The sequence below is a fragment of the Macrotis lagotis genome, chromosome 2, assembly GCF_037893015.1.
Source record: "Macrotis lagotis isolate mMagLag1 chromosome 2, bilby.v1.9.chrom.fasta, whole genome shotgun sequence".
NCBI classification, from domain to species: domain Eukaryota; kingdom Metazoa; phylum Chordata; class Mammalia; order Peramelemorphia; family Peramelidae; genus Macrotis; species Macrotis lagotis.
Window position 1 is genome coordinate 76,740,975 of NC_133659.1, and position 12,125 is coordinate 76,753,099.

At 39.5% G+C, this 12,125-nt stretch overlaps 1 long non-coding RNA gene across 1 annotated transcript; it reads left to right on the top strand.

The window, feature by feature from the left end:
* The first annotated feature begins 856 nt into the window (after window positions 1-856).
* Window positions 857-11,882, top strand: LOC141512864 (uncharacterized). Its single transcript, XR_012475621.1, has 2 exons — window positions 857-968; window positions 10,137-11,882. It is a non-coding gene; the product is annotated as an uncharacterized LOC141512864 (long non-coding RNA).
* Window positions 11,883-12,125: the final 243 nt, after the last annotated feature.

A 12,125-nucleotide genomic window follows, 5' to 3' on the forward strand; every position in this document is an offset into this window, starting at 1 on the left:
TGTGTATGTATTACTGAATGCCGGCCTAAACCACAGAGGAATGAGAAACCCCAGACCCACCAGGGCAATGGGAGCCCATGTTCACCTGGTGCTGCAGTCGCTTTCCTCCTGGGTGGGCGGGGCCACAGGCTTCCCAGCTAAATAGATGAGGGGGCGGGGCTACCGTAATGAGGACAGGAGGGGCAGAGGCCAGAGAGGTACGTCCCGGGGGCGGGGCTACCCACCAGGGAGGCGGGGCCGAAGGGAAGAAGCGCAGTGATTGGGTGTGTACCCCAGGAGCACGCCCATAGGCGTGGCTTCGAAGATTGGCGTACGGCAGCGAGGGGCCTCACGGAGGACGAGCCCCCGGAAGAAACGCGCCTTAGTGCTACGCTATGGGAGGGCGGAGCTACTGGCCAGAGGCGGGGCATTTGATAGACCAATCACTGCCCCTGCAGGGGCAGCCACAGGGGGCGGGGCCGGCCCGGAGACTGGACCCTTGGTGTGACATCACGCAGGTGCGGCCCCTCCCGGAAGCGCAGCCCTCCCGTTACGCGCGGGGAAGGCTGAGCCGCGCCAAGAGGGGGCGTTTCAGGGGGCGGGTACGGGGGCGTGGCCCGAACTGGGCGTCACGGAGGGGCGGGGTAAGGGTTGAGGTGGGCGGGGCAGAGGCGGGCGAAGGCTCCGGGTTGGCTCGGGCCTTGTCTGTCAGGGCCCGGGGGCGGGACTCTGTTTCCTTCCTTCCGGCTGGGGGTAGAAGATGGCGGCGCCACCCCGTGGAGGGGTTTAGCGGCACCGCCTTGGCCCGCCCCCGAGACCACGTGCGGCCTGCGGGAGGAGGCGGGGCAAGCGGGGCGGGGCTCCCCGCCCAGGGCGCGGCTCCCCGCCCAGGGCGCGGAGTGGCCCACACTAGGGGGCGCTGCCTTTAAGCCCCAGCCCCGGCTCTGAGTTCAAATTCGCCCTTGCCGCGGCCTCCCTGCCCTTGGAAGGTGGGGAGCTGACGTGACGTGTGCGCTCAGAGACGCAGCCCTGCGGGCTCCAGTGAGGACCAGTCCGATAGAGGGCCGTGCCAGGGGAGCAGTACTGATGCATCGGCCCCGGGGCATCCAGGCCGTTATGTCGGCCATGCCAGGGCATCCAGGCCGTTATGTCGGCCATGCCAGGGCATCCAGACCGTTATGTCGGCCATGCCAGGGCATCCAGGCCATTATGTCGGCCATGCCAGGGCATCCAGACCGTTATATAGGTCATGCCAGGGCATCCAGGCCGTTATATAGGTCATGCCAGGGCATCCAGACCGTTATGTCGGCCATGCCAGGGCATCCAGACCGTTATATAGGTCATGCCAGGGCATCCAGACCGTTATATAGGCCATGCCAGGGCATCCAGACCGTTATATAGGTCATGCCAGGGCATCCAGACCGTTATGTTGGCCATGCCAGGGCATCCAGACTGTTATATAGGCCATGCCAGGGCATCCAGGCCGTTATATAGGCCATGCCAGGGCATCCAGGCCGTTATGTCGGCCATGCCAGGGCATCCAGACCGTTATATCAGGCCGTGCCAGGGGAGCAATACCGATGCATCGGACCCATCAGTCCACAGCTGCTAGCACAAAGCTGGCTTCAGCTGTATTGTTTCTCTAGCAGAGTCAGTCTTAGGATAAGGAAGGATAAGGTGGTGCTTGGAATCCCGGCCCCCTGGCTTGAGGGGTCCCGGACCTGAGCATCCGTGTGTCCCCCGCTGCGTACCCATGACAAAGGCACTCAACCTTTCAGGGCTTAGATTTCCTCCTCTGGTTAGTCTCACTCTGAGTCTTGGAATCATAAAGATGTTTCATTCTCTTGCTCTGATGGGAACACAAGAAGAGATTTGCTTCTTCTCTTCTCCTTCTCCCCTTTGAAGTGGTGGGTTGGGGGTGGCTAGGTGACGCAGTGGATAGAGCGCCAGCCCTGGAGTCAGGAGGACCTGAGTTCAAATCTGGCCTCAGACACATAATAATTACCTAGCTGTGTGGCCTTGGGCAAGCCCCATAACCCAATTACCTTGCAAAAAACCTAAAAAAAAAAAAACCTGCCTGAAGTGGTGAGTTGGTAGCACTTTTCAACAAATGGGTTTCACTTTGTCCCCAAGCTTTCATGGACACGGTGAATATTTAATTATTTTATCCCTAGTAGTACCTCATTAACACCCTTCACTTGAGTATTCTGGTACAGCATTTAAGACAGAGGTTCGGTAATGATTCCCCAGCTCTCTAATCTTTAGTCTTTCCCAATGTTTGTTAACTTTAAATCCAGAACTCCTTAACCTTCCCACCCTGACTGGATGCTGCCCATCCTGCCACTGCCGTGGGAGAGAAAACCCATGATCCTCATTCCCCTTGAACTCTTGGACCCCCTTCTTGCCTTTCCCAACCCAGTAATAGTAGACAGACAACGACTTGCCAAACTCAAGCCACTTAGATCAGCAACAATCCTGCCAGTCAGATGGGGCGCTTCTCAACTGTCCTATCATCACCAGGCTCTGCCATGCAGTCTTCTGGCATACCAGAAAGAGCCCTGGGCCTTCCCATTCATTGTACCACTGACTCCTAATGGCTTTTAGGCCTTTCTGACCTGCAGATGAATCTACTATGTGTGGTTTCATCCATTTAGATTATGGAGCAAAGATTGTCTCTCTTTCCTACTTGTTAGGAACCCTTTGGGTTCTGGAACTCACTACAGTAAATGAATGACAGTAAGAGGTCAGTGAACATCAGAGTGTGAGCATGAAGAAGTGTTGAATACTTTTTTTTTGAAATTCAGAATGCTTAGTACAATATAAGCTCTTTGATACTTTGAAAAATCTGAAAAATTTGAAAAAAAAACAGTTATTAATATCTGTACATATCCAAAAAGACTGCAACTCCCCCTCTATATCACCTCATCTTGTAAGATTCTTCATGTGCTCTTTTAGGGTCTGCATAGATTTACTCAATGCATTTGAAGCATTTTTGTTCTTGAGTATCTTGAAGGGCTACAAGTATGTCAGTTTACTTAACCATTTGCATGTTCAAGGATTCAGGAATAAAAGAGACTTTGCATGTGAGCTCATACAGCCCATTATTTTACAGGTGAAGAAACTGAGTTGCAGAAAGGAAAGATGACTTCCCAAATTCTGGTCACACTGGTGCCTAGGAAATGGAAAGAGAACTAGTATTTGAATTCTGGCTTTCTGACTCCTCATGGAGTCCCCATTGCACAACTCAGATGGCCAACTCATATCCTTAATCCTGCCTTCTGTATCACTCCTTGTTAGTAACATGCAATAACCTACTTACTCTCACTATGCATCTTTTTCTCTCTTTTTCTTGGTTATTTATTTTAATTCTTCTGAAATCATTGTATTCCATGATTTACAGTAAAAAAAATTACTAAAAGAATCTTGGTGTCACAAGGATGACTTTTCTCAGTCATCGCTGTGAAGCACAGTACTTAATATAATAAACTCTTCTTGATTAAATAGTGCTAGAGATACATATTTATATTTGAGTATTGCATCATTATTTTGTTTAAATATGATTAATAGTAATGTGATAGTGATGATAAAAGAAGAAGAGTAGGACAGAGGATTTGGAGTCAAGGCTCTGGGTTTGAATTTTCCCCTCTGCTTTATATCTGGGTCACTTTGGAGCAAATCATTCCACCTTCTTCAATCTTAGTTTCTTCTATAAAATGAAGGTAGTTGGATTTGAAGTTTCCTTCAAGTTCTAGTTATTATGATTCCAATATTTTGACATTGTTTTCAATGGCTCAGTTTCTTCATCTTTAAATTGGGGATAACAGTAACCTATAGAACTGACCTCACTGGGTTATTGTGAAGCATAAATGAAATTATTACTGTAAAACATGTGACTAACTCTGTTAATGGCAGTTATAAGGTTTGTGTGGACTTTCAAATAACTTTTATGTTATTCAGATGTTTTGAAAAGAATATATTTTAGGTTTCAACTATTTCCATCTCAGGTGGCATAGTTTAAAGCAAAGCAAACAAACAAAAAAGAAACAAGATGATCTAATATATTCATCTGATACAGTTAAAATACAGTTGTCTCTACTATAGGGATAAGGTACCTTAACAGGAATCTAATTTTCAAAAAATAAAATTATTAGTCATAGTCTGACAAGAATGTTTAGAGTAGCTAAGCCCTTTTTTCCTCCCTTTTCTTTTGATCATATTGGTACACATTAGACCCATAATTTTTTCCCTGTACCACTCAGTCCTCAGATTAAACTCTAAATAAATTATTTTCTTCATACTTCTCATTGAAGTAATTTTACGTACCACAGGAGACTAAACAACAGTTAACTAGAGGGGCATTTTTTTTTATTTTAAGAGAAATACTCAATACAACACAATTCCAGACTATACACCAAAGGTGAGTACCATGCTGAAAATGGTGCACTGCAATCTGACAGCCACCAAAAGGTAGAAATTGTTTTTAAGGTGTATTGCAAATGTACAGATAGCACTGTATAACAGGAAACTTGGAGGTGGCAGCAGCAGTCAGGAAGGCTATAGTGTTAGATTTTGGCTTCTCTTTTGACCTTCTAGAATTTCTTGTGATTTCTACCCTGCCTTATCTCTATTTTTACAACTTTTACCCCATTCTCCTGGCTCCCAGTGGCCTTATAAAGCATAGACCCCTGAGGATAATGTGTTGAGTAGCTTAGTTTTGATCTTTGTCCAGTATAGATATAAATGACCACATTTGAAATTAGAGTTTTAATGTAAGTTTGATGTTACATGTTCTAGTTTATTTGTGATTGATGGGAATTAGAATGGAGAAAAAAGGAATTCCATTTTAAAATAATAAAATTAATATTTAAAGATTATTGCAGTCACTCAGGAAAAACTCAAAATTTAAACAGAAGTTGGAACACTGGAAACAATTATTCAGAAATTTTCAATTAATAGAAACTATATGCATTCTGTTCTAGGGAGACTTTCTAGGAAAAACTGTTTAAATGGAAGGATAAGAATGTTTCTGAATTTGATTGCTGGACAGTGTATAAAGCCTGTCTACCAGTAACTTTATTAAACTGAAGGCAAAATTGCAGTATTTCATTATGTATTAGTCTTAAATATTTATTTTAAGTAATGATTTTTCCATAAAAAAACTTAGGATGTATACTTTATGTAAGATAAAACTTTAAAGATCTTCATACTGAACCATTCTTAATATCATGTTAGTCTAGAATTCTGTCTCTGTCAGTGTCACCAAGAAATGATTTGTAGGAGATAGCTTTCTTAACAACAACTTCAGAAAGTGAGCTTTGTGCTTTCACTGAAATATTCCTACCACCTTAACCTGTAGATTCCTTTATCTGAGGATTTAATATCTTTCCTGAAAAGATTCAGCCTTGAAAGTTGGTTCCTTCCTGAAAAAGTTGTCTTCTACCAGAATTTCATTTGTCTGTTTAGTTCTTAGGACTCTGAAGTAGAAAAACCAATTGTGCTACTCTGTATATATTTTAAAATCTCTAATTCTACTTTATAATACCCATTGGATCAATTGATTTGTTATCAAATATTTCATCATTAATTAATCTTTATCACATCACCTTTCTCTGAAGGACATTTGGAAATTCTCTGAGTTTTATTTGGAAATCATCAGAATTTCTTAAGACTTAGTGATTTTTTCTCATCCATCAGTAGGGCCTATATATAGGAATTATTCACAAAAAAATACTCCAAGTGAAAAAAAATATTTTTTCTTTTCAGTGCTAAAGTGAAATAGAGATTCTCTATTAGAGGTTAGACATCAAGACCGATAAACTTTCTTTCTGATTTGCTAGCTGTATATCCATCTTCAGTTTTTAAAAGCAAGACTTTTTCTAATAAGATTGTAGATTTACCATTGGAAGAGGTGATGTAGTCCACTTCAATGAATAAAGTGGGTACTGGGGAGGTAAAGTGAGCTAAGCAAGGTCATAGTGACAGAGCTAGGAATTCCATCATGGATCTCTCTGACTCTAAACCTTTTTATTATACCACTGCTTCTTTTGTCATTTTTTCTTAGATAATGTCTTCATACAAATTGGCACAAAAAGGGAATGAACCTTCATTTTTCTCTAGCAAAGACAACCTTTGAAATGAGCTGAGCTTATTAAATCATTTTCTTTAAAGTGAGATGGAGATTTCTTTGCCAGACCTATTATTTTTTGGTAAAAGTTAAGCAGCAACTCTGAAATGCCCAAAGCGTTTTTTTCTGGAATTGCATTAGATTAAATTTTTTTACAATCAAACACAAGGAACTCTTCAAAAGATTTTGTTGAATTGACTGTTGCTTAAAATCAATAAGCTGATAAATGCTATGGAGCTTTCTTGTCATATTTGTTGTAGTTAGGCCACCATCTCTTAATTATATACATGGTAATGAGGAACAACATTGAAAACTGATGGAGTATAGCTTCCCTTATCACATTGTCATTATCATTATTATAACCCTTTTTAACTATAACTTCTAGGGGCAGCTAGGTGCCCTCATGGATGGAGCACTGGCCTTGAAGTTTTAACTGGAGTTTAAATCTGGATTCAGACATTTGACACTTATTAACTGTGTGTCTTTGGGCAAGTCATTTCACCCTGATTGCCTCACATCCAGGACCAGCTCCACTTATCCTGACTCATATCTGGCCACTGGACCCAAATGATTCTAGAGGAGAAAGTGAGGCTGATGACTTAACACAGCACCCCCTCATTCAAATCCAATTCATGTGCTTCTCATGATATCACCTCTCTAATGGCATGGTCATCAGCAGCTCCTACCTTTTTTCCTACCTTTTTCTCTTTTTTTTAATCAGATCTTCCAACAAATAAGAAAAATGACTGATTTAAATTTAATATCTTCTGGTCTCTGAAGTGCTCATGAACAGTAGAATTGGCAGCCACTAGAATATGAAAAGATTCAAATTGAATAATTATCTTCTGAATGATCACTCCCAAGACCTTGACTGTTTGAGTGCTGCTTAAAATTAAGTGAATCATCATTTGGAGCATGACAGTCTTGTATGAAATTGTAATGGAATTTGACATGTAAAACTATGTGCTTTATCTTTTTAAACTTTGGAGTAGGCTTACCCCATTTAAATCTCTGGGAAATAGACAATAAGTATGAGTTGCCCAAAGCAATTGAAAGAAAATTCAAGTCTTATATCCTACTCATCAAATAGTTACTCATTTAAAATTAATTAACATTTATATTGTGAAAGCTGAAAGATGAACGTTCTGTTGAAACAGATGTTCATTTATAAATGCCTAACTTTTCATGTTGGACTTTTTGTGGACTCTAGGTTTGTTGCATTTTGGTAGATAATATTAACTTAGCCATAAGAAAGGAAGGATTATGGATAAAAAGTATGGGACAAAATAATTTGTTATCAGAAGAAGAAAACAACCTAAGATGTAAAGGCATTTTGGACTAGAATAAGACATAAAGGAAAATTTCTAATCTATATTCGAGGATATGTGTAGCTGTTGTTTAATCATTTCAGTTGTTTCTAATTCTTTGTGATCTCCTTTGTTTTTTTTTTTTTTTGGCAAGTAGTTTACTGTTTCCTTCTCCTTTTCATTTTATGGATGAATAAAGTGAGACAGAGTTAAGTGACTTTTTCCTGATCACATAGCTGTCTGAAGTAAAATTTGAACTTAGGTCTTTCTGACTTCAGGCCTGGTGTAACTTTAGGCTACTATGATACTTAGCTATCTGTATTTTCTCATAATTAAATTTAATTTTTGATTGTGAGTATTCATTTTGATTGTTAAATGGACCATTATTATCATTATTTTTATCTTCTTTTAATATTTCTTGAGACAGGAAATAAGGGACATTAGTCAAGGTTCATTTTAGTATTCAGATTTGTGTCTTGCTATGTAGACTTGATCTAAGAGCATTTAGTTTTATTTTGTAATTGCTCTCAGCATATTGCCTTTGAAATCAATAGTATTGATTGCTAGTCACATGAATGCCAGGAAGCTTGCCAGTACCTAATAAATATAATCACTAGTCTGGAAAAAAAGTAACAAATCATTATGTAAAATCCCTGCTCTTTAAATTCTTTGTTTATAAAATTTTCCCAAATTTTAAAATAGGAATATGAAAACTTGAGTTCCTTGAAAACCCTAATATTTATAGTTCATATACTAGTATCTTTAATATTTTGAATGTCTGAGAAGAACATATTTAATTGAAGTGTCTATGGTTAAATGAGTTAAAGCCCCCACCATCCAATTATAAGTTTTTTGAGGGTGAAGTCTGTGGCATATATGTGTGTATCTCTGTATATATGTGTGTATGTATGTGTGTATGTATGTATCCCTCATGCCTAACACTATAGTTTGTACACTATAGTCCTTTAATACGTATTTTATGGAATGCATGAATGAGAGAAAAGGAGAAAAGGAGTGCTGTTATTCTAAAGTGGCTTAATGATGTCATACCTCCACATGACTGTGCAGCCTAGAGGAATAGGATAGTGCTTTAATATCACATACAAGTTGACTTGAGTTTAACTTTCTCATTCTGTAAATTCACTGTGACAGATTTTTACACACACACACACACACACACACACACACACACACACAGTGATTCACATCCACTCATACCTATTTCAGCCTTATAATATTAAGATAGATACTGATGAGATGAAGCTTTTTGAGATGAAGTCTTTTGTTATTCCACTCACTATAACTAGTAATATAGAGCTTTGCTTCCTTGATAACTGAAAATTTGGAAAGTAGAAGTAAACTTCATGTCTGTTGCTACCTTTTTCCTAGGATTCCTTTCCTAGAAATTAACCTCCAAGGGATTCATTCTGTTGACTCTCAGCAACTGGCAGTAGTATAGGTACAGGACATTTAGTTGGTATACTCTTTAAAACAGATGGGTTACGGGCAACTAGGTGGCATAGTGGATAGAGTACCAGCCCTGGAGTCAGGAGGACCTGAGTTCAAATGTGAACTCAGGAATATAATACTTACCTAGCCATGTGACCTTAGGCAAATCACTCAATCCCTTTGCTATGCAAAAATAAAAAACAAAAACAAAAAAAACAGATGGGTTAAAGATCATAAATCAAAATAAAGAGTAATTTTAGCATATAATTAAAAATCACATGTTTTGGAGCCCATGAAAAGTCAGAATGCTTTTAAGAGTAATAAAAGTGTGAAAGAAAAGACTTCTGCTGCTTAGCATTCTAGATCTAATTAAGAAGGACTGTTTGTTGCATCTCAGAGAATTTGTTTGCAAGGATCAATCTGGCTGGAATATTTGGAGTATCTGAGGAGATAAAATTATTATTAAAAGATATTTTAAGCTCATTGGTGAAGTATAAGACTGATAGCTAATGAAAATTTAAAGAAATAGTGAGAATAAAATAAAATTAATATTAGGAATGGTTCTTTATGGTTTGGGGAAGTTAGAAGTTAAAGTATTTATTGCTAATCATGTAATTATAAAATCAAAGGTAAAATATTCTCATACTTATACCTGTTTAATTCTAAACTAAAAGTCAAATTGTTACTTTCGGTTGAATTCTTTAAGTATTGCTCTTCCATTTTTGGCATTTTACATAGGGTCTACTTCATACATGGCAATGCTTTCTACACAAATGGTCATGTTTACTATACTTATAGTAATGGCTACACTGGGGAGGTGCATTTGATTTGCAAGGCAGAATACCTGCTTTCCATGGACTTAGTTGGGAAAAATGAGAAATATATGTACACGAACCATTCAAGAAGTATACTAAGTGTTTAAAGAACCAAAATTAGGACATTTAGAAAATAAATGAAACAGAAGTTAAAGGAAGGTGAAAACTCAATGTAGAATAGAGAATGATTAAGGAAATCCTTGTAGACATTTACATAAACTACATCCTGAAGGATAGATACAGTTGGAGTGAAGAGAAAGGAAGGAGGAGGGAACAACATGTGCAAATGTATGAAGGCAGAAATATGCCATGTTTTCAAAGGACAATGAGAAAATCATCCCAACTAGTGCAGAATCCACATTGATGAATAATGGGGTTGCACCAGTAGAGTCAGATTATAGAGGGTTTTAAATTCTAGACTGGAATTTAAACTGAACTTTATTCAATCTTTTCCCCCCATAGAGTGACTGGAAGCTGCAGTGAAAATGCCCCAAGTCCATTCTCTAAAGATGTAAGTCACTTGTGGCCTCCCAGAAATGTATATAGAGGTGAACTGGCAGTCAGATGGTGACATGCAGGATTCAACAGAAGAACATTCCAATGGCACAAGCCTGAGCTCTAAAAGGGCAAGTCATAAATGCAATCTCCAACTCAAAGTGCAAGACAATTTTTCTCCACCCTCTAGGCCACCCAGCAACTCTGCAGGACCCTCTGTTAAACAAAATCTCCCAGTGGAACTGCAATGTGAAGATGAGGAAACTTATGAAACCTGCAACCAGAAACAAGGTGAAACCACCCCAAGGATCTTTGTCAACTCCAGTACTAACTTTGACTTACAGTGTGAGGGTGAAAACTTAGAGCTGTCTTTCTCTGATAACCCAGAACAAGCTCAGGAAGAGTTTATTGAAGATGATGAAAACAACATCCTCATTGACACATTTGATGAAGACCTTTAGCCTATCCACAGGGACACTTTTTCTTACCCATGTAGGAAGTGTGGCACATCTTACCAGGATCTAGCTAGACTTCAGGAACACAGACAAATCCACATAGCTGAACATGTCTACTGCTGCCCCATTTGTGGCAAAGAATTCTTTTGTGCTGCTAATTTGCACATGCACATGTACATGCACAAGTTGATCCACTCTAGGCCATATAAGTGCCCCGAATGTGACAAAGGTTCATCCATATTGCAAATGTATGGCAACATCTGCTAAATGTTCACAAGATTGAACATTCCAAGGTGGTTTTAGGAAATGGTACTCTGGAGAACCCCTGGTCTACAAACCACCAAAATGTACATGAGGGTATTCCAGATAACCAGAGTTCAGATGACCAAAAGCCAGGAGGGGAGGAGCACCAATCTTATGTCTGTCCAATTTGTAGTAAGGGGTTTCACAAACCAAGCCTGCTTTCCAAACACCAAGTTATCCACCGGCAGGAAAAGCCATATATATGCCAGGAATGTGGCATGACCTTTGTCCAGCTGCTCAGGTTGAAAAGGCATCAACAGACACACTCAGGAGAACATCCTTTCTACTGTGATGAGTGTGGTAGAACCTTTACCCAATTCTTATCACGACAGCGCCATCAGCGTATTCATACTGGAGAGAAGTCATACTCTTGTGTTTATTGTGGTCATTCCTTTACTGAGTTGGGCACTATGAAGAGCCATGAACATACTCACAAAATGGGAAAATATTAGTGGCTCTTCACCAGGACAAACTTTCCAATTTGCTCACAAAAACAGCCCTATACTTCTTCCTTACTATATTCCATCTCTCATCCATACTTAGGGATGCCATTTATGTCTTAGAAATGATGCAATGATTTCTGCTCTGCAAAAAAGGCTTATCTAGTACTGAACTATAAACCTTTCATTTCTAAACACAGGTGAAGGAAAAAAAATATCATTTTTTAGTGGGCAGCATTCCTTCTAAAGGATTTTTTGTCCTAATTTGGAATTTTTACAGGATATATCTGAATGGTCTTTTTGGTGACTGATCTTACATGCAATCATAATTGTAAGCTCATAGTAGCCTTCAAAACAGTTCTGTGTTTCAAATTATAAGTACAGCCCTTTTCCAAGCTAACATAGTTGAGAATCTGGATCATCTTTGCCATCTCAGTTTTTTAATGAAAGACTTTATTTGTGGGGGGGGGAACCTATGGTATAAAATCAAATCCTTAATAAACAATAATTTCTAACTTTTGGTTGGTTGAATTTGTGCATTTGAAGTGAAAGTTATATTTTACAGGAAATTTTGAATTCAGTGTTCATAAATGAGGTGGCAATATGATTATTTGAGGAGGATTTTCCATCCTTGAATGTGAACTGTTAGTTTCATTTTCAGATTAAGAAATTCCAATATTAAGTAGTTTCTGAAAGCTATCTAGGACCCAAATAGATTTTGATCCTTAAAACTATGTTTGTAGTCAATCAATCATTTA